The sequence below is a fragment of the Dendrobates tinctorius genome, unplaced genomic scaffold (assembly GCF_039654945.1).
Source record: "Dendrobates tinctorius isolate UK_male_01 unplaced genomic scaffold, ASM3965494v1 ptg000022l, whole genome shotgun sequence".
Classification (NCBI taxonomy): Eukaryota; Metazoa; Chordata; class Amphibia; order Anura; family Dendrobatidae; genus Dendrobates; species Dendrobates tinctorius.
In genome coordinates, this window is record NW_027361690.1 from 7,523,059 (window position 1) to 7,530,911 (window position 7,853).

The window sequence follows — 7,853 nt, forward strand, 5'->3', positions numbered from 1 at the left end:
TCAGCGGCGCGGCCCTTCCTCCTCCATACTGATCCCGTCTTGGATTCGGGACCTTCCTGGCCCACCCGCGCTCCCCTGGGGGGAGTAAAGTGGGCCAGTGATCCCCGACTGGAGGCCTTCCGCAGCTCTCCGTTCTCTCCTGCTGCGCGCTGTCGGCGACTCTGAAGTGACGACATGCGCGGGTCACTTCCGGGTTATGTCTATGACGACTTCCGGCCATAGCGGCCCCCGCTCAGCTAACAGCGCGTGGAGCTCGCCAGCGGTGCTGTGCCTGCCCCGGACCCCAGGAGAAGGGGAAAAACAGAATAACAAGCTCTGAGGGCGGAGTTAACCCTATATTAACCCGCTGGAAGAAGCCGACAGGTAAGACAAAATCCCCTGTCAGCATGATGGTTCTTCCTGCCCTGCGTCTGCAGAGCCCAGCGCTGCCCAGCCACAGTAAGTGTTACCTGGGGTGGGTCCTAGTGGTGCGATCCGGGCATAGAGGTCCTCAAAATACTTGTCTGCCCACCAAAGCACCAATACCACCAGCAAGCTGGCTAAATGTGCCATATGTAGCGCAAAACTTCCATCAAATTGGAGGAAAAAATTGTCAGATATGCACGGACAGGGTAGTCAGGTCTGAGCACCCGTCATTGACGAAATCTGAAGCCTGGTCACTCAACAGGTTCAGACCTCTAGCTGCCCTGTGCCCCCCTCCACCTCCTCCACTCCCTCCAACTGTGGGCTCACCTCCCCCAAAGAAGCGGAAAATTCAAATAGAGGACTCGGAGCCCGAGTCAGAACATTCCTACAATTCAGGTTCTGAAAATTGGGAAGAACCAGGAACCTCTAAATCAGCTGAAACTAGGAGATACCGCTTTTCCGCAGAATAAGTGGAGGACCTGGTCGATGCGGTACGTGCCACCATTGGACTAGAGGATGAAAACCACAGAAAAGAGGAAAAAATCCTCCAATATTTGAGAAAAAAACAAAACAGGCAGAGATGATTACCTGCATAGAAGGGCCTCAATACAAATGCACTATCAGGGTACAGCGGACCCAAGTAAAATGGCAACTGCACAGGTGCAATAATACCTAATGAAACAGCCAGCCTACAATCAGGGATTGGCCGTGTGGCACACCAGTGCAAAAAAATAATCCGTATGTGGCAATATTCACACAGGGAATGCAGAGCATATGGTTCACAGCCTCTTAGTAACACCATATAGGGGGGCTGCCCAGTGCTAACTATAATGCATCCCGTGTGAACAGAGGCCACAGTTTACAGAACCATTTGGGCCCTGATTGTAGGCTGGCTGTTTCATTAGGTATTATTGCACCTGTGCAGTTGCCATTTTACTTGGGTCCGCTGCACCCTGATAGTGCATTTGTATTGAGGCCTGTCTATACAGGTAAGCATCTCTGCCTGTTTTGTTTTTTCTCGACCAGAGGATGAACTAGTCCCTCAGTCAGCACAGGACCGAATGTTCGGGGGGTTTGAGGGACCCAAACAAACAGGTTTCCCAGTACATAGGAGCATAGTGGATATGATCTCCCAAGAATAGGAGTACCCAGAAAATCGCTATTCGGTTCCATCGGAACTCAGGCATAGATTCCCCTGTAGGGAGATGCATTTAAATGGGACATCCCAAAACTTGATGTCCAGGTGGCAAGGGTAGTGAAAAAAAAAGTCCTTCCATTTGATGATGTATCCCAGCTTAGGGACACGATGGACTGTAAGGCAGAGAGCCTCCTAAGAAAAGCCTGGGAAACCTCTGCCTTAAAATCAGGACTTGCTTCCACATGCGTTTCTAGATCTCTCCCAGTAGATAGAGGAGCTAGAAAATCATATTTCTCGAGGAACCTCAAGGGGCGACCTCCTTAACTCCCTTCCCATACTACAGAGAGCTACAGGCTTCTTGGCGGATGCATCAATGGAGATAATCCGTACATTTGCCAGGTCTATGGTACAGTCTAATTCTGCCAGACGAGCCTTCTGGCATAAAACATGGTGCGGGGATGTTATCTCCAAGGTTAAGCTCTGTTCTTTACCTTTCAAAGGTCAAGGTTAAGCTCTGTTCTTTACCTTTCAAAGGTGAACATGTCTTCGGCCCAGCCTTGGATGAAATCCTTGAAAAGGCCCCAGACAAAAAAGTGCTTCCTGAGCAGAAAGTCCCAAGGAAGCGTTTCTTCGAGCCCCCCTAGAACCAGTCATCCCAGCCAAGAGGGAAGGGAAAGACGGGAAGATGGAGTTATGCTAAGGGGAGAGGCAAGAATATCCTGCTCCCCCAGCAGCAACAGCAGCAGGAAAAACAATGACACGGCCCCTGTGGGGGGAAGGCTTTCGAATTTTCTCTCTTGGCAGTTGATTTCTAACAGCCCCTTGGTCCTCAATGTGATCAAGTAGGGCCTTCTAGAATTCGAATCTTCCCCCCCGTGGGGTATAAGAGTCACCTCCCTACCACCTTGGGAGGCTTTAGTACTGGAATAAGGCATTCAGCTCCTTCTCCAATCATGCGCCATTTCTCAGGTCCCTGTGGGAGAGCACGGAAAGGGGCATTATTCCAGGCTGTTTCTAGTAAAGAAGCCCACAGGAGAAGCGAGGATAATAATAAACTTGAAAGGCCTCAACCGACACATCGCATACTGCAGATTCAAAATGGAATCGGTAAAGACCGCCATTCCCTTGATAGGGCCGTCTTCATGGCAACCATAGACCTGAAGGATGCCCATTTCCACGTTCCCATACACCCTCACAGGAAGTATCTAAGGTTTGCAATCCGTCAGGGTCCAGTGGGCACTATCAGTACAACGTACTTCCCTTTGGGATATCCTCTGCCTCTCGAGTATTTTCCAAAATTATGGCGGAAGCTGTGTCCAACATCAGAAGCCAGGGTATATGCGTTGTACCCTACCTGGACAACCAATTGATAATAGGAACCTCCTACCAGACCCTGGAAAACCAGGTGACTCAAACTCTGGGCATTCTCCGATCTCTGGGGTGGATCCCGAATGTAAAAAAATCACAGATCCAACCCTCTCAGAAAATAAAATTCTTAGGAGTCCTCTTAAGAGCCTGTCACACTAAGCGATATCGCTAGCAATATCGCTATAACATCACTGGTTTTTGTGACGTTATAGCGATATCGCTATGTCTGATACTTCCGATCGGCTCCCCCCGCTGGTTATCGCTGATCGCGCGAGAACGTCCTGGACCGTTTCTCGTCGTCAGCTTCCTGCTGTGACGACAAGCGACGCGTGGACGCGGGCGGGAGGACGCCAGGATCGCCTCGTCTGACAGGTAAGTAGCAACCCCCGACCCCTGCGATGTTGCTGGTGAGATCTGCATATGTGGCAGCTCACTAGCGACCACTTAGCGATGCACCAGCGATCCTGACCGCGTCATATCGCTGGTCGGGATTGCTGGTACATCGCTAAGTGTGACAGTACCCTTAGACTCAAGAGAACAATGTCCTTCCGGAGGAACATCAGAGGTCTATAATATCAAAGATCTCGATTTTCAGGAAACAGAGGTCCCCACCCTCAGGTCCGCTATGTCCGTACTAGTGTCAGTGACCCTGAATCCAGTCGGTGCCTTGGGCGCAGGCCCATTCCAGAATTCTCCAGTCCCATATCTTAGGAAATTGGACCAGAGACCACACCTGTCTGAACAAAAGAGTCCAGATCCCAGGAAAAGTGAAAGCACCAAAATCTGCGCAGAGGAATCGGCTGGTCCCGGATCCCCTTGGTCACGGTAACATCAGATGCCAGCAAGAAAGGCTGAGGAACTGTAGTGTCCCGACAGCCAATCCAGGGGTTGTGGAACCGGGAAGTGAGTACAAAATCTTCAGACTTCAGAGAGCTGAAAGCAGTGGAAGAAGCTCTGCTGGCTGCGAGACACCTAGTCCAGGGCCATCATATCAAGGTCTACTCCGACAACGTGACGACAGTGGCTCACCTCAGGCACCAGGGTGGCACAAGATCCAGCAGCCTAGAGGGCCTTTCAGGCCGAATATTTTCCTGGGCCGAAAGACAGCTTCTTTCACTAACAGCAGTCCACCTAAACTGTACCTCCAATCTTCAGGCAGACTTCCTGAACAGAAGATGTATCCAGCCGGGCGAGTGGAGTCTGAACGGAAGAATCTTTCAGAGGCTGGTCAACAGGTGGGGTCTTCCAGAGGTGGATCTTCTAGCATCAAGCAAAAATGCTCAAGTAGGAAACTACTTCTCCTTGAACCCCAGGGACAGATCCATGGGGGTAGATGCCTTTGCCCACAAGTGGGAGTTTCGTCTGGCATACACCTTCCCGCCAGTTTCAATCCTTGCCGCAAACCTGAGGAAGATCCGAGAAGATCGAACCCAAACCATCCTGGTAGCTCCGCTATGGCCGAAGAGGAGCTAGTATTCTCTAATTACAGAACTCCAGGTAGACGGGCCGCTCCTCCTACCACTGGAGGACGACCTCCTCCTGCAGGGCCCCCTACATCACCCAAACCGGGGAATGAAGTTAGCAGCCTGGTTACTGAGACTCAGATCTTGAGGGCCAAGGGTCTATCAGAGGCAGTAGTAGAAACCCTTCAGAAATCTCAAATGGTGCACCAATGCATATACAGCAAAATATGGAAAAAAAATTTCCTCATGGTGTCTGCCAAATTTGCCTGACCCAGAAAACCCAAACATCTCCCGTATCCTGGATTTCTTAGAGAAGGAGCTTGAGTTAGGCCTACAGCCTAGCACACTGAGGGTACAGGTCTCGGGCCTAAGGCTACTTTCACATTTCAGTTTTTCAAATCTGGCGGGCTGCGGCAAAAAGTTGTAAAACCTGACCCAGAAGACGCCGCAGCCCACCGGATCATCTATTTAGGCCGGAGAGGGAGAGTCTTCGGGCATACGCTGTGGAAAAAAGCGGTCCGGCGCTGTAAAAAAAAAAACGTTGCAGGGAATGCTTTTTACAGACGCTGGACAGGCATTTTTTGACGTATCCGGCAAAAGCCGGACACGCCGCATGGCCATCAGGCGCAATGCGGCGATAATGCTAGTCTATGGGAAAAAAGCCGGATCTGGTGGCAACCAGCGCCGGATTCGGTTTTCACATTTTTTGCCGCATCGCGCCTGATGCTTAAAAACGGAAATGTGAAAGTAGCCTTAAGCTCTATGTTCGACTGCGACTTGGCCAACCACAGGTGGATAAGAAGATTCATGACATCAGCCACTTGGCTACATCCAAAGAAACAAGTCGTCATTCCACCATGGGACTTGAGTGTGGTGCTTAAAGGGCTCACTCAATCACCCTTTGAGCCCTTAGCGTCTTGTACTTCTCAGCTCCTCTCCTGTAAAGCGGCCTTCCGTGTAGTGATAACCTCAGCAAGGCGTGTAGGAGAGCTCCAGGCTCTTTCAATTAGAAAGCCCTACCTAACCATTAGAGACGATTCCATAGTTCTCTCCCTTGATCCATCATTTCTACCGAAGGTTGTGTCTGACTTCCATAGGTCGCAGAATATAATTCTTCCCTCGTTTTGTCAAAACCCAGTAAACCCTAAAGAGGAGGTGTTTCATACGCTGGATGTAAGGCGCATAATTCTTCACTACTTAGAGTATACTAAACCCTACAGAATCGACCACAACCTGTTCATCCATGTGTCCAGTCCAAACAAAAGAAAGAAGGTGGCAAAGAACACCATTGCCAATTGGATTAAAAAAGCCATCTCTGAAGCATATCTAGCGCAGAACATCACACCCCCTATGGGGATCAAGGAGCATTCAACACGATCTACCTCATGGGCTGAGAGGGCAGGCGCATCCTCGGAGCAGATCTGTAGGACAGCAACTTGGTCTTCGTTACACACCTTCACTAAACACTACAGGTTGGACCTTGTGTCCAACAGGGATTTAGTCTTTGGCAGAAAAGTTCTTCAGGATGTTGTCCAACCCCCCTAGTGCAGTATAGGTTGTTATGCCTCCTATGCTGTCGTGGAAGGTTGCTAGAAAAAATAGAATTAGACTTACCGGTAATTCGGTTTCTAGAAACCTTCCACGACAGCACTATTTCCCTCCCTGTATTCTTGGACAAATTCTGAGAATCTTAAGGTAACCGATGCTACGGTGGTCAGTTATAAGTCACTGGTGAGAGGGAGGTGGGAGGGACCTTTTAACCTCTTGTGCTTCCTGTCCCCCATTAGGGCGTGGAGACAACCTCCTATGCTGTCTTGGAAGGTTTCTAGAAGCTGAATTACCGGTAAGTCTAATTCTATTTTTTACACTGTACTGAATAGTTCCATCAGGTCCATGTCTGATTTCCATTTTTCAGTCATTCGTATGGACACCTCTGACAGAGGTCATGGAAGAGCTGTTGATGGCTGCTTAAATCTAGCCTAACACACTATAACTAATTGCTTTTGTGTTTATTTTAATGTTCTACTGGTTTATGTCTCATCAATACCATGTTGTGCTTGGTAAAATCTCAGTAGAGAAAACTTGAGAAGCTTCGACTAATGTAGTTTAACCCCTTCCCGACCTTTGACGCCACATAGGCGTCATGAAAAGTCATGCCAATACGACCCATGACGCCTATGTGGCGTCATGAATTGCCCTTCTGCGGGTCGGGTGACCGGGGTCACTAAAAGGTCATCCGACCCGCACACACAGGACACTTGATGGTTAACCCCAGGGGGCGTGGCTTAGCCCCCATGTGTCTACGATCGCTCTGATTGGCTGTTTCACTTTTAACAGCCAATCAGAGGGATTGTAATATTTCACCAATGAAATTTGGTGAAATATTACAATCCAGCCATGGCCGATGCTGAAATAGCATCGGACATGGCTGGAGACCGAGACCCAACCCCTCCCACACCGACTCACGGCGCCATCATAATCTGCCCCCCCCGCCTTCCCTCCACTCCCACCGCCCTCCGATCACCCCCTCTCACCCTCCACGGTGCCTTCAAAACCCCTCTGGCTGTCCCGGTGTCCCGCCGTCCAGGATCATGGGTGCTGCCATCTTGGAAAATGGCGTGTAGTAGAGCAAGAAAAAGTCAAACCCATAAAAGGGAGCACCTCAATTGCATAAGAAATATAAATATATATATATATATATATATATATATATATACACCAAATATATGTGTAATACAAAATTTGAATTTTTATTATTCACCAAAAAAATACATACAGAGACAGAACAAAAGTATAAAAACAATTAAAATTGCATCTGTGTGCAATGGAGACTCAAGACCAAATGCCACGCCTCAGTATAAAGGCAATGGCAAACCACAGCAGGCTCCCATAAAAGGCTCTGAATGAATAAATATAACTGGCTTTAGAAATGTATGCCTACAAATGTACAAGCATGTATCACAAAAAACTTATATAAATATATGTGCAAAAAAATTGCATATATAGAGAGTGACAAATGACAAAATTTAACAATAAGTATACAATACCAAAAGAGGGTCCAACAGCATTTGTGATCAAAGATTGGTTTGAAAAAATATCCAGTTGCTAATATGAAACAATGGTAACCACTCAAAAGGGGGGAATTTTATCACTGAGTCAAATGTGAAGGACATCTTGGAAAATGGGCACATGCGCACTACGCCGAATCGAATCTGCAACGCTGCAGATTCATTCATTTATTTTGATCACTATGATAAACTTTCACAGTGATCAAAATAAAAAAAAGTAAATCACCGCCCCCCTTATCACCCCCATAGGTAGGGACAAATAATAAAATAAAGAAAATATTTTTATTTTTCCATTAGGGTTAGGGTTGGAATTAGGGTTAGGGTTAGAAAAAGGGTTAGGGTTAGAAATAGGGTTAGGGTTGGAATTAGGGTTGGAATTAGGGTTAGGGTTGTAATTAGTATTGGGATTAC